Source organism: Oryctolagus cuniculus, chromosome 5, assembly GCF_964237555.1.
Source record: "Oryctolagus cuniculus chromosome 5, mOryCun1.1, whole genome shotgun sequence".
Taxonomy (NCBI): Eukaryota; Metazoa; Chordata; class Mammalia; order Lagomorpha; family Leporidae; genus Oryctolagus; species Oryctolagus cuniculus.
In genome coordinates this window covers 84,760,397-84,784,299 of record NC_091436.1, presented here as the reverse complement: position 1 = coordinate 84,784,299, position 23,903 = coordinate 84,760,397, and the positions used below count along the sequence as shown (strand labels likewise).

The window sequence follows — 23,903 nt, the reverse complement described above, 5'->3', positions numbered from 1 at the left end:
CCTCCCTCCCTCCCTCCCTCCCTCACTTCCTCCCTCCACTCTCTCTCTCTCTTTCCCTTCCTTCTTTCCTTCCTGCCTTCCTTCCTTCCTTCCTCCCTCACTCTCTCCCTCCCTCTTTCCCTCCCTCCCTCTGCTCTCTCTCTCTCTTTCCCTTCCTTCTTTCCTTCCTGCCTTCCTTCCTTCTTTCCTTCCTCCCTTCCTCCCTCCCTCCCTCCCTCATTCCCTCTGTTCTCTCTCTCTTCCCCTCCCTCCCACTCTCCCTCTCTCTTTCCCTTTCTCCCCCCCCCCCCCCCACTATGTAACTCCCTGTCCACCTTTCATCTTTTTCTTTTTTCTCTCCACAATCCTTTGTCTGGTACTGGCCCCGAATAAGCAACACTGGCTAATTCAGACTGGTACTCCATGCTTTTGGATAATTTTAAAACTTTACTGTGGCAAAGATTTTTGCATTTGAAAATGTAGGACTGTTAATACTGTCTCCCTTATCTGGATGTGAGTTATGATTAATTTGAAGGTATGTGATTAGGTGCTAAATTTTCTGTCTGTACAGGTTGAAGTATATTTGTACCATATGTTCATTTAAATTTAATGAACATTTTAATTTTTCCTAATAGCTTCTTCAAAATATCTTAGAACTAGTTGCACAATATTGAAGAGTGGCATCTTCTGAACTAATCTCAACTCTAATTCCCCTTTCCCACGATTGTAAAATGTGGGACATTTGTAACGATCTTTGCTGAGTCAGTCTGCTTGGGGGAGGGATTGGTTTCATCATTTCAAAACATCCTAGCAAAACTCAGCTCATCCACATGTGGAAACTTGCAAAGTAGGGTCGTTCCCAGGCAGCTGGGAGGGTAACACAGGCACAGGCAAGAGGAGAAGGGGTATGGGATTGGGAAAGCTAACTGGAGGCTGCCAAAGAGAGACAAAGGGGGAAAACTGCACAGCAATGCAATGCACAGACCTCGGAGCACATCTAACAGGCGCTGAGAAAGAATGGTACAGGATGAAACCTGGGCAGCAGCGAGGTTGGGAGGATTGGTTTATCAGGATTTGTGCTCCTGTCTAGATTCCTGTTTCCCTACAAACTGCTTTGTTCGATACAGTACATATTTCAACAGTGGAGCCAGGCCTGGAGGATCACTCAGGAGTGCCTGAATCAATAGGAAGGGAGGTGGAGGCTGCCGGATTTGATGGGCTACCTGTGCACTTCTGTACGACTTGTTTAACAAGCCTCTGATTAGGGTAGAGAGGTCCAGTGGGAAGCAGTGGATCACTCCTGGGAGCTGAGAAGAAGGTCAGCTTTGTAACAATGGGAAACTTGAGACTTGCAGAGTCCCGATCTTGTAGAGAATTACAGCAAGTTCTGCAATGCCCACTTTCAAATCTTCGTTTTTCTATTGTATTTTTCTGTATTCCAGTAAAGTCACCAAACAATGAGCCTACCCCTTTGTTAACTTTTATTGTAACCCGCAAAACTGCTTTGGGCTCTGCTGAAATAAAAGTTTGTCTAAAGCCTAAAGGCAAAGACTGGAAATTCCTCCAGACTCTCCAAATATTGGTTAGCTTTTCTCAAATATTTCAGCGGCTGCACAGCAGCCTTCTACTAAAACTTCCCACCGCAGCCCCCACCTACCTCCCCTTCCTCGTCTCCTGACCAAGCAGCAATTTAATTCTCTCTTTCAGGACATATTCAGCATTATTTTCACAAAGTGATAGCATTTAACTGGTAATTTGTTCCAGCTTTTTGAGCACCTGCTAGTTGTGGGGGGAGACCTCAAAGTCAACAGACTCATTTTTAGTGATTGTCAAATAGGAACTAATCTGTCATCATTACATTATTTATCCTTTCCTCTCTAGAAGGGACACCAATTTGTCATGCAGAGCACATCTCTCTCTTTGTTAAGAGGATAAACGAGAAGATTTATATTATTATTATTATTTTACATTCTCAATCAACCAGAACCTGGACTTTAGATCATTTCTTCCCCTTCTGCAATTTTTTATCATCATAACTTGCCCACCCAAATCTGAATGAGTTACCCTTTAAAATCATTTTTTATTGTTAGAATGTGAGAAGTAACTAAAAAATTAAAGGGGGAATAAACTGATATAATCCAGAATAAAAGTGAGGGAGTCAAAGGGGGTGGGCTTAGCAGTGCTTTTGGAACTGACCTGTGGGCAAGTGCTCTCAATAGAAATACAACATGAGCCTCATATATAATGCTAAATTACCTGGTAGGCATATTAACAATATAAAAGGAAATATGGGAAATTGATTTGAGTAATGTATTTTATATAACTCAGTATAACATATAATCAATACAGAAAGTCTAAATGAGATATTTTGCATTTTCATAGTAAGGCTTTGAAATGTAAAGCATAATCTCCATTTAGACCAGCTGCTTTTCAAGTCTCAAAATTTCCAAGTTGTTAGTGACCCCATATTGGACACCCTATGCTAGGCTGTTATCAGTTTCCTTCCATAGTGGTGACCCATTGGCTGTGTTTCGGAACTCAAAGCCTGGATGTTTTTATGCTGGATTTTGCTTGTGTATCTTAAAAGCATACTCTTGGTTTCCTTTTTAGCTTTAATCTTCATTTCCTTTTGGCTCAGGCCTCTTGGAATAACATCCTAGAAACTGATACTGGGTGAAAGGGGTTAGAGGAAACTGGATTGTGTCAAGGAAAGGATCAAAGCCAGGCTCCCTAAATGGACACCCCTCTGTTTAGATCTGATGTTTCTTTCTCGTGTGAGAGGTCCTCCAGCTGGTGGACTATGGAAAAAGGTGTTTACAATTTAACAAAATCTGTACTTTCACTCCTAGTCTGAGCACAGGAATCCACATCGGATGGTTAATAAATACACACTTTCATACTTTATTTTTCTTTCTTTCTTTCTTTTTTTTTTTTTTTAACAGGCAGAGTGGACAGTGAGAGAGAGAGACAGAGAGAAAGGTCTTCCTTTGCCGTTGGTTCACCCTCCAATGGCCGCCGCGGATGGCGCACTGCGCTGATCGGATGACAGGAGCCAGGTGCTTCTCCTGGTCTCCCATGGGGTGCAGGGCCCAAGGACTTGGGCCATCCTCCACTGCACTCCTGGGCCACAGCAGAGAGCTGGCTTGGAAGAGGGGCAACCGGGACAGAATCCGGTGCCCCGACCGGGACTAGAACCCAGTGTGCCGGTGTTGCAAGGCGGAGGATTAGCCTAGTGAGCCACGGCACCGGCCATCATACTTTATTTTTCAAACGCTGCATCGTTTCTCCGTGTAAAGTTACCCCTTACTGACAGGGGATAGTGGAGAGGGCAGGCTTGTTCCATGACATATGATGGAGTGGCCAACAGCATGGAGGAACACAGGGTCTTTGCTGCAATCAGTTGTCCCGAGTTCAGGAAAATTGGGAATTTCTGACACTCTGGCTCTCTTCTCTTTTCTTAACTTTAAGGTCTAGGCAGTGAGCCTTACACCTTCCAGTATCCACTCTTCCATCAGATACAGGGCGCCTATTCCAAAACCTTAGCTACTCTTGAATGCACCTCGCTTTTCACCTAGAACACAGTCACCATGACAGTGGCTCTGAAGCAGGTGACTAAGTCCATTGCTTAAAGTCAGGAGACCTAGGTTCTGTTACTTCTCTGCTATGTGGCTTTGTGCAAGCTACTTGACCTCTTTATACTTTTGCTTCTACATTTGTAAAGTGGCAGGAGGAGATGTACAATTTGGGACATGCTCTATCGGACTTGCCCCAAATGGTAGAGTTAGAAACATGCCAGGGGATTCCAATTCAATCCCATCAAGGTGGCATGTACCAATGCCATCTCACTAGTCCAAGTGATCAATTTCTGTTCACAATTGATCATAATGATAGGACTGAGTCAAAGGGATCACATAAACAAGACTAGTGTCTGCAAATACTAACTGATAGAATAAAAAAGGGAGAGAACGATCCAACATGAGAAGCGGGACACACAGCAGGCTCATAGAATGGCAGATGTCCTAAATAGCACTCTGGCCTCAAAATCAGCCCGTAAGGCATTCAGATCTGGCTGAAAAGCCCACGAGAATATTTTAGGCATGGAAAGCCAAGACACTCTGGCAAAAACAAAAACAAAAACAAAAACAAAAATAAAATAACAAAACGTATATGAAAGATCTCTGCAAGTGAGATCCCAGTGGAAAGAACAGGTCATCAAAAAGGAGGTACCTTTCTCTGAAGGGAGGAGAGAACTTCCACTTTGACTACGACCTTGTCTAAATAAGATCAAAGTCGGTGAACTCAAAAGGCCTCCATAGCCTTGGCAAGTCATGACAAGAGCCTAGGGTGATTACTGATGCCATAAACAAGAGTGTCAATTTGTGAAGTCAACAACAGGAGTAACTGTGCACTTATACTCCTCATGTAGGATCTCTGTCCTTAATGTGCTGTACATTGTGATTTAATGCTATAACTAGTACTCAAACAGTATTTTTCACTTTGTGTTTCTGTGTGGGAGCAAACTGTTGAAATCTTTACTTAATATATTCTAAATTGATCTTCTGTATATAAAGAGAATTGAAAATGAATCTTGATGTGAATGGAAGGGGAGAGGGAGTGCGAGAGGGAAGGGTTGCTGGTGGGAAGGAAGTTATGGGGAGAAAAAGCCATTGTAATCCAAAAGCTGTACTTTGGAAATTTATATTCATTAAATAAAGTAAAAAAAAAAAGAAAAAAAAGTGGCAGTAATGAAGTTTATTTCACAGCCCTGTTGAGAGGATTAAATGAGGCAATGAGTGTCAAAGCACTTTGAATCTATATATCTTTGTATATACTTGAGCTGTTCATTGTGTTCTGGCAAGGGCCCAAGATACATTTCAGCTGAATTTCTTCATCTTTCCAAATCATTTACAAAAAATGTGGGGCCAGAATTGTGGTGTAGCCTGTAGGTTAAGCCTCTATCTGCAACCATGGCATCCCATCCGGGCACTGGTTTGAGTCCTGGCTGCTCCACCTCTGATCCAGCTCCCTGCTAATGCACCTTGGAGAGCAGCAGAAGATGGTGCCGGTGCTTGGGTCTCTACACCACGTGGAAGCTCCTGGCTCCTGTCTTTGACCTGGCCCAGCCCTGGCCATTGTGGTCATTTGGGGAGTGAACCAGCAGATGGAAGATCTCTCTCTGTCTCTTCCTTTCTCTCTGTAATTCTGATTTTCAAATAAATAAATAAATAAATCTTAAAAAAATCCACTGTAGCCTGAATCTCATATCTGCCAGACTTGACAATTCCTTTCTTTTTTAAAAAAACATTTTACTTCAGAATAGTTATTTATTTGAAAGATAGAGTTACAGAGAAAGAGAGGGAAACAAAGAACGAGATCTACCATTTGCTGGTTCACTCCCCAAGTGGCCACATTGGCAAGGACTGGGCCAGGCTGAAGCCTGAAGCCAGGAGCCAGGAGCCAGGAGCTAGGAGCTGGGAGCTTCATCTGGGTCTCTCACATGGGTGGCAAGGGTCCTAGCACTTGGGTCATCTTCTGCTGCTTTTCCCAGGCCATTAGCAAGGAGCTGGATTGGAAGTGGAGCAGCTGGGACACAAACTGGTATACATATGGGATGCTGGCATCTCGGATAGCAGTTTAACCTGCTGTATCACAATGCTGACCCCTCAGAATAGTTTTAAATTCACATAACACAAATTGTGAGGTAGTAATGAAGTATACTTCTGTGGTTAAAATTGCAAATATGAAATCTGTACATATGAATGATCTGAAATCTGTTCTCCCAAGAGTTCCCATATACTACTCACTCTATTTCCCTGTTAACATCTTATATTAGTATATTTTTCACAGTTAATTAACCACCCAGCTTCCCTGTTCTTTTATCCAAACTCCTTTTATCTATCCCATCCGTCCCAGCCTCTAGTAATCAACATTATGTTTTCAAATTGAGTTGGCTTTCCTTTTTTATTTTATTTTTTACATTTTAGTTCCCACATAGGAGGGAAAACATGCAGTATTTGTATTTCTGTGTCTGGCTAATTTCTCTCAACATGATGTCCTCCAGTTACATACATTTTGCTGCACATGACAGGATTTCATTCTGTTTTATAGCCAAATAATATCCTATTGTGTATGCATACTACATTTTATTTGTCCATTCATCTGATGATGGATACTTTGATTGGTTCCATATTTTGCTGCTGAAAACATGGTGAAGCAGGTATATATTTGATTCAAGGATTTTATGTCTTTTAGGTATATGCCCAGTAGTAGGAGTGCTGGATCATATGGCTGTTCCATTTCTAGCTCTTAAAGGAATTGTCATAATGTTTTCCACAGGAGTTGCAGTAATTTACATTTCCAGCAACGCTGTGTAAGAATTCCCCTTCTCCACATCATCACCAGCATTTATTTCTCTCTGTCTTTCTGATAACAGATATTCTGAGAGAGCTAAGGTGACACTGTGGTTTTTATTTATATTTCCTGATGGCTAGTGATATTGAGCATTTTTTTCATATATTTGTTGGTGTTTTGCCTTTCTTTTTTTGAGAACTGTCTATTCAGGTCCTTAGCTCATTTCTTAACTGGATTGGTTGTCCTTGTTGTTTTTATTGAGTTTTTTGAGTTGCTGATATATTCTAGACATTAATTGTCTAGACATAATTGTCAGATAAGTAGCTGAAAAATATTTTCTCCCAGTCTGCCACGTGTCTCTTCACTCTGTTGATTGTTTTGTTTGCTGAGTAGAAACTTTCTGGTTTGATATAATCCCATTTCCTAGTTTTGCTTTTGTTGCCTGTGTTTTTAGAATATTATCCAAGAAGTCATCACTTACACCAATGTCTTGAAGTGGTTCCCTATGATTTCTTGGAACAATTTCATAGTTTCTATTCTTACATTGAGGTCTTTGATCTGTCTTGAGAAGATTTTTGTACACGGTGAGATGTAGGGATTTAATTTCATTCTACATATATACATCCAGTTTTGCCAGCATCACTTACTGAAAAAGACTATCTGTCTCTAATGTATATTTTTGACACCTTTGTAGAAAGTCATTTGATTGTATGTATGTGGTTCTGCTCTTTATTCTGCTTCATTGAACAATGTGCCAGTGCTAGTACCATGCAGTTTGAATTACCATAGTTTGTAGTACATTTTCTTTTCTTTCTTTCTTTCTTTTTTTTTTTTTTTTAAGATTCATTCATTTATTTGAAAGTCAGAGTTACACAGAGAGAGGAGAGGCAGAGAGAGAGGGAGAGGTCTTCCATCAACTGGTTCACTCCCCAGATGGCCACAATGGCCAGAGCTGCACCTATCTGAAGCCAGGAGCCAGGAGCTTCTTCTGGGTCTTCCACGCAGGTGCAGGGGCCCAAGGTCTTGGGTCATCTTCTACTGCTTTCTCAGGCCATAGCAGAGAGCTGGATTGGAAGTGGAACAGCCGGGTCTTGAACCGGCGCCCATATGGATTGCCGGAGCTTCAGGCCAGGACATTAACTTGCTGCGCCACAGCACTGGCCCCCCATTTTTCTAATTATATAAAGACTGTAATTGATATTTTTCCTAGGAATGGTATTGAAACTGTAGATTGCTTTAGGTAATATAGACATTTTAACAATATCAATTCTTCTAGTCCATGAGCAAAGGAAGACTATCCATGTTTTTGTGTTCTTGATGATTTCTTTCTTTTTTTTTATTTTTTTAATTAATTAATTTTTTTTTTGACAGGCAGAGTGGACAGTGAGAGAGAGAGAGACAGAGAGAAAGGTCTCCCTTTGCCGTTGGTTCACCCTCCAATGGCCGCCATGGCTGGCGCGCTGCGGCTGGCGCACCGCGCTGATCCGAAGGCAGGAGCCAGGTACTTATCCTGGTCTCCCATGGGGTGCAGGGCCCAAGTACTTGGGCCATCCTCCACTGCATTCCCTGGCCACAGCAGAGAGCTGTCCTGGAAGAGGGGCAACCGGGACAGAATCCGGTGCCCCGACCAGGCTAGAACCCAGTGTGCCGGCGCCGCAAGGTGGAGGATTAGCCTAGTGAGCCGCGGCGCTGGCTGATGATTTCTTTCATCAATACTTTATACTTTTCATTGTAGAGCTCTTTTACTTTTTTGGTTAAATTTATTCCTAAGTGTTTGATTGTTTTATAGCTATTGTGCATGGAATTTCTTTTCTGATTTCTCTTTGAGAAATTATTGTTAGTGTATAAAAATATTCATTTTTGTATGTCCTGTGACTTTCCTGAATTGGTTTATCAGTTCTAACAGCATTTTAGCAGAGTGATTAGGATTTTCCATATATAACATGATGTCATCTGCAAACATGGATTTTTGACCTCATCTTCTCCCATTTCAATGTCCTTTATTTCTTTCTCTTCCCTAATTGCTCTTGCTAATGCTTCCAATACTTTATTAAATGAGAGTGGTATAAGTGGATATTCTCATCTTGTTACAAATCTGAAGAGAAATGTTTTCAGCTTTCCCCCCATTCATTCTGAGATTAATTGCTGATTTGTCTTATATAGCCTTTATAAATTTTGGGTATGTTTTTTCTATAATTTGTTGAGGGTTATTTCTTTAAATTATGAATCTTATCAAATGCTTTCTCTCCGTCTATTGAGATTACCATATAGTGTGTTCTTTATTCTGTTGATGTGATTTATGACATTTATTGACTTTCAAATGTTGAACCACCCTTGCATCTCTGGAATAACTCTAACTTTATCATGATGTACGATCTTTTTGATATAATGTTGGATTTGGTTTGCTAATATTTTGTTGAGAATTTTTGTGTCTGTTTTCATCAAGGATTTGGTATGTAGTTTTCCTTTTGTGTTGTATCTTTGGTTTTGGATTAGACTGATGTTGAGTTCATAAAAGAGTTTGGCAGAGTTCCATTCTTTTCAATATTTTGGAATAGTTTGAAAAGTATTGGAGTTAGTTCCTCTTGAAATGTTTTCTTTGGTGGGAGATTTTTAATTACTGCCTCACCCTTGTTGCTTTTTATGGATCTGTTTAGATTTTGTGTATCATCTTGACTGAATCTTGGTACATTATATGTATCCAGGAATTTATCAATTTCTTCAAAGTTTTCCAATTTGCTAACATAGAGTTTTTCATAGTTTTTTATGGTCTTTTGTATTTTTGTGTTATTGATTGTAAAGTTTTTATTTCTAATTTTATTTATGTGTGTTTTTTCTCTTTTAGTCTGTCTAAAGTTTTGTTTGCTTTATTTATTCTCTCAAAAAACCAGGTTTTTATTTATTGATCTTTTATATTTTAGTTTCCATTTATTTCTGCTCTGATTCTTATTATTTCTTGCCTCTTGGTAATTTTGGTTTTGTTTGCTCTTATTTTATTAATCCTTGAGGTGAATCTTTAGATTGCTTGAGATATTTCTATTTTTTGATGTAAGCAATTACTGCTATAAACTTCCCTCTGTTTAAAAATATTTATTTATTTATTTATTTTTAAAGTCAGAGTTACAGAGGAAGAGGGAGAGACAGAGATCTTCTATCTGCTGGTTAACTCCCCAGATGGTATCAATAGTCAGCTCTGGGCCAGACCCATGCTAGGAGCCACAAGCTTCATCTAGGTCTTCCTTGTGGGTGCAAGGTCCCAAGCACTTGGGCTATCATCTTGATTTTTCCCAAGCCATTAGCAAGCAGCTGTGTTGGAAGAGGAGCAGCTGGTACATAAACCAGAGTTGAAGGCAATGGCTTTACCTGCTACACCACAATGCCAATCTTTAAACTGCCTTCTTAATACTGCTTTTGCTGTATCCTGGAGGGTTTGATATGCTGTGTTTTCATTTTCATTTGTTTCAAGAAATTTTTGGTTTCTTTTTTTATTTCTTCAGTGATTCATTTGTCAGTCAGTAGCATACTGTTTACTTTCCAAGTACTTTCATGGATTATGAAGGTAAAATATTTTCATAACACAAAGAAGCATTTGCCCTTTTTAATTATGATTTTTCAACAACTGTGTAACAGCACTGATAAGTAATACTGCTGGCACTTTAGCATTTATCAAGGCAGTGGCACTCATTGTAGGCATCATAAGAGAATTATTCACTATCACGCAAAGGAAGGAAGAAAAGAAAAAGACAAGACTGGGGCCTGCACTGTGGTGTAGCAGACAAAGCCACCTCCTGAAATGTCAGCATCCTATGTGGGCACCAGTTCACATGCTGGGTGCTCCACTTTCAATTCAGCTGCCTGTTATTGGCTTGGGAAAAGCAGTGGAAGATGGCCCTAGTGCTTGGGTCCCTGCTGCCCACATGGAGACCTCGAAGAAGCTTCTGGCTCCTTTCTTTGGCTTAGCCCAGCCCAGGCCATTGTAGCTATCTAGAAAGTCAGTGAAGATCTCTCTTTGTCTCTCCCTCTCTTTCTGTGACTCTTTCAAATAAATAAATAAATACATAAATAACTTTTTTTAAAAAAACGGGCCAATATAATGTAAGAATGGCTTTGATGAAGCAACAAAAATATTAAATTCAGTCTCTTGATCTTCAATGCATATCTTTTTAATATTTTATGCGATGAAATGGGAAGTATACATATGCATGTAGCATGTCTACTGCATACTGAAGCAGGTGGTTGTCTGAGGAAAACCGCTTACATGATTGCTTGAGTCATGGACTCAACAGGTATAGTTACTCTTTTTTCAAGGAGTACCATTATTATTTGAAGGAATAAATTATGTTTCTCAGACCCAGGTATTTTGCAGATATTGTTTTGAAAATTAGCAAATTTATTCTGTCACTTCAAGTAAATAATTAACATTATTTTTTGCTAGTGGTAAAATTTGAATTTTGAAAGAAAACCTAGAATTTTGAAAACCTTGTGCCTGATACTGTGAGCTTAATAGCTTTTTTAAAAAAGAATTTATTTTATTTATTTGAAAGAATGGCAGAGAAAGAGGGAGAGACTCAAGTACTCGAGGCTTTCCCAGACACATTAGCAGACATCTTAACCTGGATTGGAAGTGGAATAGCTGAGCCTTGAATTGGCCTCCAATATGGGATGTCCATGCAAGTGGCAGCTTAACTGCGGCGCTACAACATCAGCCCTCTCATAGGCTTTTAGTACTCAAGGACCTTTCTGTTGGGATAAGTGGTGATATTAACAAATGTGATTCTTAAAACATATTTATATGAAATGTATCAACGTTAGGAAGTTATGAAGCATTAAGTCTGTGAGCCAGTATTTTACAAATGACAAATGCGTGGCTGAAAGCTCTCTTCAAATTACACCATAGACGAATAGATTTCAGTGTAACATTAAGGAAAGTTGATCTGTATGATTTCAGATTCCACATTGCAACCAAGCTTTAAGAAACCCAGCATTTCGGGGCAGGCGTTTGGCTTAGTAGTTAAGATGCCTGCCTCCTCAGAGAAGTTGATTTTTTTTTATGTTATTAGTTCTTAAGAATGTGAACTTCTTTGGAGAAATGGGAAAAATTCTGTTTTGGCAAATTAATGAATGACAAGTTTGATTAGGAGGAAGAGAAAGTAAATAACTTTGAAAATGGAGCATTCTGGGAGAAGCGCAGCTGGGAGTCTGCCTTAGTGGAAAGGTCAGTACTGCTTCCTCCTGCGGTCCTTGCAATCGCAGTTCGAAATGAAATAGACTCAACGACTTAGAGAGTTGTATAATGAAGCATTGCTGCTTAATTATTTCAGACATACTGATTTCGGTCAATGGACCATCCCTGTTCATCTTCGTTACTCTCTAGTTGGTGGATTCTCAGGAAGTGTAAGAAGAACTTCAGCTAATTGAGATTCCTGGGGACAGGAGAGTGTCCCTTAGGTCAGCATCTTTAAACGGTGCTTCCCAGGCTTGTTGTTTGTGCTTTTTCCTACCTTCGAGTCTGTTGGGTTTGTCTTTGTTTTTGTGATGGCATCTATGGCAGCAACTATTCAGAGCACTCTTTAGGCTGCCATTTGTACATAGGATGCTATAGGTTGCAAACTGGACAGTGTTATGACTGTGAATTTATTCAAGGTATTTTGTTGAGCCTGTAACAGTTATTCACATTTTTACAAATATATGAATATATAGTTTGTGTGCATTTAATTGACTCTCATTTCTTGATATTTCAAAGCATATCTATGTATCTTAACTAAAGTATTATATGAAAAATATTGCTGTTTGAAACAATGTAGTTATCATTTAAGTATAGTGAAAAAAATATTTCCTTAAAAATTCTGTTAGGGTATTGATCTGAAAACCTTTATCTCAGCAAGAAATGTTTATGATGACAGTATAACAAATTATCCTAATTTCATTACATAGATTTTCTTCTAAACTTATATTTATCCTATATTCATATTATCATTTATATGCTGTGTTGTTGTCTTACTTGTTCTCTCCCACATCTTTGGGTAAAAAAGTGGTTGGAAATAACTCAGAAATTATTGCTCTTGTTTTTTTTTAAGACTTTATTTTTTTTTTATTTGAAAGACAGAGCTACAGAGAGAGGTAGAAATATAGAGAGAGGTCTTCCGTCCGCTGGTTCACTCCTCAGATGGCCGCAATGGCCAGAGCTGTGCCTATCTGAAGCCAAGAGCCAGGAGCCTCTTCTGGGTCTCCTATATGGGTGCAGGTGCCCGAGGACTTGGGCCATCCTCCACTGCTTTCCCAGGCCATAGCAGAGAGCTGGATAGGAAGAGGAGCAGCTGGGGCTAGAACTGGCACCCATATGGTATGCCAGCGCTTCAGGCCAGGGATTTAACTCGCTGCGCCATAGTGCCAGCCCCTGCTCTTGGGTCTTCTAAAAATTAATTAATTAATTAATTAATTATTTTTACCCAGAAAACTTTTATTTAAGGTGTACAAACTTCATGCATTTCATAAATACAACTTTAGGAACATAATGATTCTTCCCACCCTCCCGCTCTCCCACCCACTCTCCCATCCTTCTTCCTCCTCCCTCTCCTATTTCATTCTTATTTTTTACTAAGATCTATTTTCAATTACTTTCATACACATAAGTTTGGGTTTTTAACTTTTACCCCAAATTCTTTTCCATGTATCATTAATATATATAAAGGGTTGAAATCTATATATTTACCATTTTAGGATTTACTTTATTTCTTACACACCTTTTTTACTTATTGAATAGCTACATACTTGTCATTTTAAATATATGAATACATCCAACTGAAGGTTATTTCAAAAGTTCATGAAAAAGCATATACTTATGAAAAAACTATGCATGGATTCCAACATTATTTTGCACCACAAACAAACAAACTTACCTATTTTAATTCTCAAAACAAACAAAAAACTAAGCCTGCATCCCATGTCGGCATCCTTGGTTTCAAGTTTGAGCTCTGGCTCCTGATTCCAGCATCCTGATAATACACACCCTGGGAAGAAGCAAGCGATGTCTCAAGTAGTTGGGTCCTTGCGACCCATGTGTGAGACCCGTACTGAGTTCCCAGATCTTGACTTCAGCCTGGCTCAACATCTGTTGTTGCAGGCATTTGGCGGAGAGAAGCCGTGTATGCTAGTGCTCTCTATCTGCCTCTAGAAAATAAGATACAAATTTTTTAAAAATACTACCATTTGTTGAGTTTTGGCATAGTGTCAAAGATTATTCACAATCATCTGGAAAGCCAATTCCAATACTGCTCTCTTGGGGTGGATATTTACCTTAGTGATTCAGATGCCAGTTAATGCACCCACAAGGTGACTGTGGCTTTATGCCTGACTCCAGCTCCTCACTCCAGCTTTCTGCTGATGCCAACCCTCGGAGGCAGCAGTGATGACATAGTAGTTGCTTCCTCTTACTTGAGATCTTCATTGAGTCCTGGGATCTCAGTTTTGGCGAAGCCTAGTCCTAGTCGTTGCAGACATTCAGGGAAATAGCTAATCCATGGGTGGGAATACTTTTCCTTCCTCTCTCTTGCAGATAAATAAATTCTTTTTAAAACTCTTCAGTATTTTTTAAAGATTTATTTATTTGAAATTCAGAGTTACAGCTAGAGAGGAAGAGACACACACAGAGAGAGGAGGGAGATCTTCCACCCACTGGTTCACCCCCCAAATGGCTACAACGACCAGGGCTGGGTCAGGTCAGGAGCCAGGGGCTTCATTCTAGTCTCCCATGTGGTTTCAGGGGCCCACGCACTTGGACCACATGCTCCTGTTTTCCTGGGCACATTAGCAGGGAGCTGGATAGGAAGAGGGGTAGCCGGGACTTTACCTGGCACCCATCTGGGATGCTGGTACTACAGAAAGTGGCTTAATTGGCTGTGCCTCAGCACTGGCCCTCTCTCCAGTGTTTGTAAGGTACATGTCTATGAGACTGAATTTTCTTCATAAACTTCAACCAAAACAAGTTATCACAACAGATTGAATATAGAAACAAATGCAGAAATTCAACTGTCTTCTATTAAAAGGATAAGAAAAAATGCCTAGAGCTATTTATTGTTGCTAGAATTTTTGTGTGTGTTTTTGGAAAATTAAAAAAAATCAGACTTGGGCAACTATGCATGGCTCATGTATGTGCAAGTGAACAGAGCAAGCCAGTATTTAGAGAGAAGCAGAAACAAAAGAACAAATGTCTGTGTAAGGGGAGCAGAAAAAAGGACAGAGTGAGAAAGGTCTTGGTACATGATAGCTTCTGTGCCTGGTTCTTCCGGGTTCTTTTTATCTCTTGATACCTGACCAGGTTGCTCAACTTAGAGACCTTAGAAATTTCCATGGATTCTTCTAATAAACTCCCCTCCTACAAGAGCCTCTTCTTTATGTTGTCTTCATAAATATTGGGCTATAGGCTCGGGTAGGCAAGAGGCCTGACCTTTTCACTTTTTTCTATAAATCAACACCGTATTGTCTTTTGGCCTACATCTTGTCTGAGCTTTCTCTGCCTATTTGCATGTTGTAAAACCATAGGGCAGCTCAGTCTGGGCAAGCTGCTCTCATGAAGCCTGGCAGCCCAGAGAGATGCTGCGCAATCATCAGCCTCTAGTGGCTTCTTCCAACCTTTCTGAGGAACGACAGGCTAGTGGGCCCTGCTCAGTGTTGGTGAGGCTTGTCCTGATTATGCAAATAAAACTAAAGGCATATTTAGATCAAATATTTCCATTTGGGTTTCTTGAGATAGCTATAGAGGGGATTTAGTTTTGGGCATTCTGATTTCATAGTAGTGAGAATAGTGAGAGAGAGGGAGAGGGAGAGTGAAAGCAAGCAAACTCCCTAGGGACAGTGCAATGCAATGCATTTGGATCCTATCTCCCTACTCCCTATCACCATCTTGCATTTGCAAAAACTAGTGGTTTTGCTGGGCTTTCATTTGCCCTCCAATTACTAGGACCTTGGTGGTGATAATGGACGAAACCAAGTGAAATTTCATGGTCCAGGGACCAATTTGGGAACACCATTGTTCTGATCTACATTCTTCTTGTAGTGTGTTTTATATGCCCCCAGGCATCCCAATTCCCATGGTCCTCATTCCTGTGTATCGGGGTCCAACTGGCCTTTACTCATAAGCCATGCTGCATGTAAATGTTCCAGGGAACCAATGCTCAAAGTATTTTACCATTCATTTAGCACTTAGCACATTCAGCTTCTTTTGAAAAATCATGTTTACAGCAATAGTTTGTCTTCCCTTGAGAACAGACACTTTGCTGTTTTTGTGAATTTCCCATGTTCACCATGACATACAGTGTTTGCTGCCACCGCTGTTTTAATGGAAACTTCAAAGGGTTCTCTGGGTGGTTTTAGGTAACTCATTCAATAACATGTCACCTAGCACCTGTTGTTTGCCATACTCTGATGAGTGCTGGGGTCTCAAAGGGAGGTCACTTATTTGAGCACATTAGTTATGTGCGCTGTTGATAATGCAGCACTGTAAGTGCTAGAGTAGCTCGTTGGGTAGAGGTCCTCTCCCTTCTAACTGTCCTCCACCGCCTCATACTAGTTTAGAACCCTTCCTCTCTGCTTTCCCTGTCCCCTTGGCATTTATCTCTTAGCACAGGTAGCATGCAATGTGTAGTTTTTAAATTGAATGCTCTGTCATCTTTGGGCTACTCCAGCCCCTGTAGGGACTACCCCATGAAGCTTGCTGTGAAGCAGTGTTATCACCTGAGGGACTAGGGTGACTCATCACATAGGTACCCCTGTTCATTTAGTCATTAAAGGTAAAAGAAGAGCAGGACTGTAGAAGGGCAGTTTGAGACTGAAGGCCAGCGCTAACTGGTTGACTAACTTTGTAAGCAGCTAACACTTTTAAGCCTTGGTTTCTCTGCTTGCAAAGCAATGCCAATAACACCTCAGAGGCCGACTGAGAGGGCGAAGTACGATCATACACACTAAGCATTATTAGCACAGCTTAGACTAATACATGCTCATGTTCTCATTTTCTACAGAGGGACAATGTGAATACAAGGAACTGGTCCAAGCAGGGACAGGCAAAGATGAATCCACGTGCACAGATTGTGTACCCTGGGAGCCTCGGCCAATAACAGAGGAGGAAGTAAGGTTAGTGCACAAATATTTATCAAACATGAGATAGAGAGCAGGAGGTGCTGTGGGAGAGGTGGACCCAAGAGTGCAACAGGATGACCGTGTCTCTACCATGTGTGTTTGTCTGTGGACTGACCTTATCCATGGCTGGTGATCCCTCTTACCAGATTAAAATGTGTTCCACTTCTATTAAAGCACACTGGAGTCTCTAATTTGGATGTTAAATGAAAAAAACAAAAAAACCCAGAAAGGACTTCTTTGCTTTTGTGAGGAAGACCAAAGTCTATCAAAGTTATGCAAATACATCTCTGACCTGGTGTGAGGACGTACCTCACCACCCATCTTTGCAGGAAAGTCAAATCATCTTGGGAAGCGTTTGGGCCCAGGTGCTGTAGAATCTGGCTTTTGGGGTCAATGACATTGATCTGATTTGTTTAATCTGTGGTGCCACAAAACTCAGCTGGAAATCTGACAGAAAGCACAAATGGAAACCAGACAGGTAGGTGTTTAGCCTAGTGGTTAAGATGCCGTTGAAGATGCCCATGTCCCAGGCTGGAGTATCTGGGTTTGATACTTGGCTCTGGCTTCTGACTCCAGCTTCCTGCTTGCCTCCTTCCTAGGAGGCAGCAGGTGATAACTCAAGAAATTGTGTTCTGGCTACCCATGTGGGAGACTTGAATAGAGTTTTTGCTTCCTGGCTTCAGGCTAGCCCAGTCACTGCCTTGTAGGTATTTAGTGGTAAACCAGCATATGGGCACACTGCTCTCTCTTTCAAATCAGTAAATTAGCAAAAAAACCTAACTGCAGCCTGGAAATAAGTGGGTGGAATTCCCAGAGTGGCACAGCCTTTCCTTGCAGGGCTCTAAAAGCAAGCGTTTTCCCCACCAGAAACCTACATTCTACAAGGATGTGTCTCCAAGCAGTGCTATAGCCTCCTCTTCTGGCACCAGGGAGACCATTGCTTCCATCAAGATTGCTGGCACCGTCAAAGGTGAAAGAGGACAGCACCAGCCATGCTGCCCTGTGCCAGGTGGGTCTTCCTGACAGCACCTTGGTGAGAACACCCGCCGCTGAGTGCCCTGGGCTGCTGCTGAACAGGTGAAGTGTGGGCGGCCAGAAAGACAAATTTCTCTTTTGTGAAACATAACTCCATGCTCTGCCTCCACTGCCCGCATGATGCTCACACTGCGTGAATCTGACAACCTGTGGGTTTGGGCTGGATCTGTGGCTTTATCAGGCACTGCAGCAATGAAACAGGCTTTCCTCTTCCTTTTTTCCTTCCTCCTTCCTAAATCCCAGTTTCTCCTAACTAGTGTTAAAAATCTCAGGCTTTCTCTTCTGTAACCCCCATTTGAAAGTGTGAAATAGGTTACAGGGATTGAAAAGATCAGAGAGGAAATGTATTTTGTAGTGAAGGGAACACCCAGGTGACCACCACTCAGGGAGCATAGATCATTTATTTTTTTTTAAGTTTTATTTAATGAATATAATTTCCAAAGTACAGCTTTTGGATTACAATGGCTTTCCCGCCACATAACTTCCCTCCCACCCGCAACCCTCCCATCTCCCACTCCCTCTCCCATCCCATTCACATCAAGATTCATTTTCAATTTTCTTTATATACAGAAGATCAATTTAGTATATATTAAGTAAAGATTTCATCAGTTTGCACCCACACAGAAACATAAAGTGAAAAATACTGTTTCAGTACTAGTTATAGCATTAATTCACAATGTACAGCACATTAAGGACAGAGATCCTACATGAGGAGTAAGCACACAATGACTCCTGTTGTTGACTTCACAAATTGACACTCTTGTTTATGGCCTCAGTAATCACCCTAGGCTCTTGTCATGAGCTGCCAAGGCTATGGAAGCCTTTTGAGTTCACCGACTCTGATCATATTTAGACAAGGTCATAGTCAGAGTGGAAGTTCTCTCCTCCCTTCAGAGAAAGGTACCTCCTTCTTTGATGACCTGTTCTTTCCACTGGGATCTCACTCGCGGAGATCTTTCATTTAGGTGTGGTGTTTTTTTTTTTTTTTTTTTTTTTTTTTTTTTTTTGCCAGAGTGTCTTGGCTTTCCATGCCTGAAATACTCTCATGGGCTTTTCAGCCAGATCCGAATGCCTTAAGGGCTGATTCTGAGGCCAGAGGCGCATAGATCATTTCTCACTCCCCAAACACCCCCTCCTTCATATGCCCTTCCCCAGTTATACCCTTTTCTCCTCCCTGATTTTATTTTATTTTTATTTTTTTATTTTTGACAGGTAGAGTGGACAGTGAGAGAGAGAGACAGACAGAAAGGTCTTCCTTTTGCCTTTGGTTCACCCTCCAATGGCCGCGGCCGGCGTGCTGCGGCCGGCGCACCGTGCTGATCCGAAGGCAGGAGCCAGGTGCTTCTCCTGGTCTTCCATGGGGTGCAGTGCCCAAGTACTCGGGCCATCCTCCACTGCACTCCCTGGCCACAGCAGAGAGCTGGCTTGGAAGAGAGGCAACCGGGACAGAATCCGGCTCCCCGACCGGGACTAGAACCTGGTGTGCTGGCGCCTCAAGGCGGAGGATTAGCCTAGTGAGCTGAGGTGCTGGCCTCCTCCCTGATTTTAACATAATCATCTCATTGCTGCTTTTTATGCTGTTGTCCTCTATTCATCTAGAAATACTGCAGTTTGGTCTTTTGAAATGTATATAAATGGGATCATACATTATATGCTGTTTCACTGCTGGTTTCTCCAGCTCATTACTATGCCTGTCAGGTGTATCCATGTGGGTCCATGGAGTCGTCAGGTGTCCATTTTCATGGCTATATGGAATTCCATTGCTAGAACACCCAACAATGTGTTTGGTCTATTTTGGAAGATATCTAAGCGGTTTCTAGTTTTTGGTTCCTATCAGTAATGCTGGTGTACAAGAGAATCTTCTTGTACAGGTCGTCTGATGCACAAAGTCTTCTTAAAAGAGAAGCTGTGATTCTGCCTTGTGTAGTTGGGGCCAGGAGCCCTTGGTGATGCTGAGAGGCGGGGAGCGAACCATGTTCAGGATGGTGCTCTAGCCCATTTCCTGCTCACTGTTGAGCGAGTGGTTGGGACTGGAGGTCACTCTTACTAGAATTTTCCCTGAAAGTCAAGGTGGAAAGAAGCAAAAACTTCCTGGGCAGGATAAAGGGAATAGTTTGAAAGGGTGCTGAACTGGAGATCAAAGAGCCCTTCATGCTGCTGGCTTTTGATGTTCGTGTTACTGCACAAACTGCAGTAATTAATTAACTTATCTTCAGAGCTTGCTGCATTCTCCCACCTACCGCCTCCTAATCAGCCATCTTCCACTCAAGGCCAACATCATCATCATTAGCAATTTCTGGAACGTGGAGTGAGGTGCCTTTGGCTGCTCAGTGCTGCTGGAATAGCCCTGGGGAAGAGCTTTGAAGCCCACTTACAGAGGCTGTAAAATCAGAGAAAGTTGGAACTGGAAGTCCTCTTAAGGATCCTCTTAGGCAGACTCCGTGTGTTTACAGGCTACTTGGGAAAGTGCAGTTTTAATGGAAAATAAGCAGTGTTTATTTTCATTCCATGTAGTTGGCAGCCAGGGCATGTTCAAAGAAGAACCCCATTCTTCTATTCTCACTCAGTCCCATGCTTCTTGCTTCAGAAATGAATTTGTCTGTTCTTCTAGTTTTGAGGAATAGATACACATATCCCTCCGATGAACCTTTGACAGAGTACCAATATAGTCCTGAGGGCAACAAGGGAAGAGTAGAGGATGGAGAGGGAGCAAAAGGAAAGAAAACAATGCTTGTCAGAATAGACAGCACTGATTTGTGGTGACAGAGGTAAGAAGAGTTGAATCAGATGGGAAGGGACACAAGGGGATGTTTTGGGGGAGCCAACTATTTTAAATATTGAACTTGATGGTGGTTGCATGTATAAAGACAACAACTTGTACAGTTAGTTTTGTGTACTTTACTGAATGGAAATTATACCTTAAAAAAAGAGGGTGGAGGGCACTGCCGGGGAGCTTTCGCTTACACCAGCCATCTGTGCTTTTATCTCCAACTTCCTCCTTTCCACAAGTGTCATATGTATCATATATATATATATATATATATTTACACACACACATATATATGATATAAACCCTACAATGTGATGCTATGATTTTTATTTTAAACAATGATGTGTGTTTTAAAGAAAATAAGAGAAGAGACTTTTTTTTTATTTTCCCACATGTTTACCACTTGAGAAGATCCTTCTGGGAGATCCAAGTTTCCATCTGCTATCGTTTCTCTCCAGCTTGAAAAAGTTTCTTAAGCATTTGTTTAAAAAACAGAGTTATTTATTTGAAAGAGAGAGAAAGAGAGAGAGAGATCTTTCATCTGCTGTTGCACTTTACAAATGCCCACAATTGCCAGGGCTGGCCAGACAATAGCCAGGAGTCAGGAACTACATCCTGGTCTCCTACTTGGGTGTCAGGAACCCAAGCACCTGAGCCATCATCTCTGCTCCCCAGGTGTATTGCTAGGAAATTAGGTCCAATGGGAAGTAGCCAGAGCTCATACTGACACTCGCATGTGAGCTGTGGGCATCCCAAGTGGCAGCGTATGCCTCTGTACCACAATAGCTGCTCCTTAAGCATTTCTTGTAGTGCTAGCTACAGTTTCAGTTTTCATTTGTAAGAAAGTATCTTTATTCTGCCTTATGTGTTGAGGATATTTTCATTAGACATATACATATAATCCTAGTTTTGACTTTTTAAAAATTTTCTTTCAGCACTTCAAAAGTATTGATCCCTTCTTTTCTGATCTTTATTCTACGTATTTATTTCCGAGAAGTCTGCTTACTCCTGTGTTCTCCTGTGTATAATGTGTTGCTTTAACTTGATACTTCTGTGTGCGTAGCCAGTTTACATTTGGCTGCTTGGTACGTGAGTGTGGTTATCTTTTTATTTACTTCTTGAAGCTGGAAATGTATATCGTTTACCACATTTGGTAATTTTTTTGCTTCTTTGTCCTTCAAAAGTAGTTTTATACTTCATTCCTTCTCCTTTCTCTCCCTCTCTCCCTGAGACTATAATTACAGGTATGTTATGCCTGTTATTCCCTGTTTTCTTACAAGACCCCAAGGCCCCATTTACTTTCTCAATTTTTAGATTGGATAATTCTCTTGATCTCTCTTCATGTTAAAGGAATCTTTCTTTTGTAGTTTTGAGTGTGTTTTAAAGTGTATCAATGATTTATTTTTAAATTTCAGATACTATATTTTTTTAAATTCAGTATTTCTATTTGTTTCTTTTATACTCTGGATTTCTCTATTGTGATTTTTCTGTCTGCTCATTCCTTATGCACATATTTGAACATCTTTGTAATGGCTGCTTAAAAACTCTTATTTGTTGGTTCTAATACCTTTCATCTTGGAGTTAGTCTATAGAGACTGTCATTTCTCTTGTGTGAGTTATATTCTTTCTTCTATGTCTAATAGTTTCTGAGGCTAAAAATTATTGTCTAATAATTTTCATCCATATTGTGAATAATTTATTGTAGAGAGGCTGAGTAATGTTATGTTATACTGAAGACTATAGCTTTTGTTTGTTTGCTTTAGCAGGGTGATTTCAGATTCTAAACTCTCCTTCCCCTGTAATGCAGCAACTGAAATCTTGGTTTAGTTCTCTGAGCCTTAGCTAGATTTTTGGTGTCGGTCCAACACAGGCTTGGGAAGAGTTTATGCAGAGAATTTGGGGCTCACCTGTGTGGTTTTCTCCTTTCCAGCATTTTCCTTTTTCAGTTTCCTGCTGTTATTGCCCTGAATTTTGTCTTTTGATTTCTTATCTAGTTAGGTTTCTTTTCAGGCTTTACCACCTTCTTGTGATATCGATTGAGACTGCTCTCAAGCAAAGGGCATAAAAAATGGGCAATTGTCTGGTGCCATACTCTTCCTCTAAATATTGATCACCTCTCATTTTTGCATGCCTTTGGAAAATTCCAAATGGTTTCAGATTTCTTTTTTGCATGCTTTGTCCAGAGTTTATAACTGTTACTCTGGGAGAAGGTATCTAACATGAACTACTCTGCCATTAATGGAAATAAGTTTGTCTAATGACTTATGGCTTGATTTCTTGCTTATTTTATTAAAATAATATGGGGAAACAACTGATAAGAAAGATTCATTTCAGTGCCAGCGTTGTGGCACAGCAGGTTAAGCTGTCCCTTGCAACACCAGCAGCCCATATCGTAGTGCTTGGTCAAGTACTGGCTGCTCTACTTTTGATCCAGCTTCCTGCTAACATGCCCAGGAATGCAGTGGTTGATGGCCCAAGTACTTGGCTCCTGCTATCCATGTGGAGAACAGGATAGAGTTCCTGGCTATGGGATTGGTGTGGCTCAGCTCTGGCTATTGCAATCATTTGGGGAGTGAGCCACCAGATGGAAAAAAACTCTCTCTCTTCCTCTCACCCGCTGTCACCCTGCCTTTCTAATACACAAAATTTTCAAAAAGAAATACTCAGTTCAGCATCAGAAATTCTTCTAGTGTTGAAGTAGTAGTCAACAGCAATAATAGAAGCACAGTAGTTTAAAATCCTGGTTTTAATAAATGTGCTCTAGTCACAAAGATCTGAGGATGATATTTCTTTGAAAATTGGATAGCTTCCACAGACAAGAGGGTTTAGAATAACTGAAAAACTTCAAGAATCTTTTCTGAGCTTCTTTCAATTTCCATGGAAAAATGGAAACTCTATTTTTTTACCTACTTCTAAACTTTATCCTTTAGAATTTATATTAATTTGTTCAAAGTATGAGTACTGAAATAGATTTCAAAGTTTGTAGAAAACTGTGGGAAAAGAGTGGAAAAAATAGAGAATTTTCTTTACTTTATGACATAATCTTGGATGGATTCTCCTTGTCTTTATTTTTGGTACAAACCAGAAATAAGTGTTTAAGGATTTTAAAAAAATCTATAGCTTTCTCCACATTATATAACATCATCCCGTAAAAACTGTGAAGTTTCCTTTGCTCAATTTTCATTCCATTTGATTGAATGAGCATCTAGGTCCTCACGTAACACTAGGGTTAGTTCTCTCCTGGGGCACAGGAAAGGTCCTGAAAGACTTCATGACTGCTCAGAATGAATCCTGCCGTGATAACCTCTCCAACATTTTCTGTACTGTAAGAGATACACAATAGGTAGAGTGCTGGTATTTTCACAGTCATTATACTTGCCTGGGTGGCAAAGTTCTGTGGCCAAAGCTAGACATCTTGTTCTTAGGGATTCCACTTCTTGGTTATTCTCCCCTCAAAGACATAGTCTATTAATATTATACTTATTTATAGTATTATTTTTCATAATTAATTCCAAAACCCCTTTGAATGATTAACATTAAAGATAGCCAAATAACAAGTATTGCCATATAAGATAATAATTTAGTAGTAAAGAAAATATAATAAAATATTTTTGAGAAATCAAATCTCAAATAC

The 23,903-nt window shown here is 40.6% G+C and overlaps 1 long non-coding RNA gene across 4 annotated transcripts in view; it reads left to right on the top strand.

Annotated features, from left to right (window-relative positions):
• Positions 1–23,903, top strand: part of LOC138849636 (uncharacterized) — a 246,831-nt gene that overhangs the window by 27,524 nt on the left and 195,404 nt on the right. For 3 of the 4 annotated variants that reach the window (XR_011388623.1, XR_011388622.1, XR_011388624.1), the window contains exons 2-3: positions 16,347–16,458; positions 17,332–17,473. This is a non-coding gene — a long non-coding RNA (uncharacterized lncRNA). Of the gene's footprint in view, positions 1–16,346; positions 16,459–17,331; positions 17,542–23,903 lie in introns of all 4 variants that reach the window. The other variant, XR_011388625.1, reaches the window with a different exon arrangement.